Source organism: Orycteropus afer, unplaced genomic scaffold (assembly GCF_000298275.1).
Source record: "Orycteropus afer afer isolate SDZICR_OR568_19922 unplaced genomic scaffold, OryAfe1.0 scaffold00299, whole genome shotgun sequence".
NCBI classification, from domain to species: Eukaryota; Metazoa; Chordata; class Mammalia; order Tubulidentata; family Orycteropodidae; genus Orycteropus; species Orycteropus afer.
Genome location: NW_006921886.1, coordinates 832,295 through 833,117, shown reverse-complemented (window position 1 = coordinate 833,117; position 823 = coordinate 832,295).

Below are 823 nucleotides of genomic sequence, written 5' to 3'. Positions count from 1 at the left end.
CATAAAATATTTTTGCTGAAGGAAAAAGAATAACTTTACAGTGGAGAAGCTTGACAGAAAAGATGTTGATCAAACTTGTTATCACTAGTATCACTGTAATGGTACAAATAAAAATCATTGTAATCCAACAGGATATAATGAAAACATATTGTGATATTTCTACCTGAAATGCATAACCTGAACCGAATGATGGGGAAACATCAGACAAAACTAAATTGAGGAACATCCTAAAAATAACTGTCTTTTAATCTTCAAAAAGTACCAAGGTCATAAAAGTCAAGGAAAGATTAAGAAAATATTCCAGACTGAAGGAGATTAATGAGATATGACAATTAAATGCATCATATGATACTGGCTTGGATTCTTTTTATATAAATGACACAACTGGGACAGTTGGTCAAATTTTAATGGAAAGTGACAATTGTTGCTAGGTGCTGTACAGTCAGTTCTGATTCATAGTGACCCTATGTACAACAGAACAAAACTCTGCCTAGGCTGACACCATTCTCACACTCATTGCTACGCTTCAGCCCATGGTAGCAGCCACTGTGTAGATCCATCTCATTCAGAGTCTTTCCCTTCTTCATTGACTCTCTTCTTTACCCAGCATGATATCCTTCTCCAGGGATTAGTCTTTTCTGACAACATTGCCAAAGTATGAGAGACAAAGTCTGGCCATTCTCACTTCTAAGCAACATTCTGGCTGTACTTCCTCCAACACAGATTTGTTCATTTTTCTAGTAGCCAATGGTACATTCAATATTCTTCACCAACATCACAATTCAAGATGCATCAGTTGTTCTGTGGTTTTCCTTAATTCATT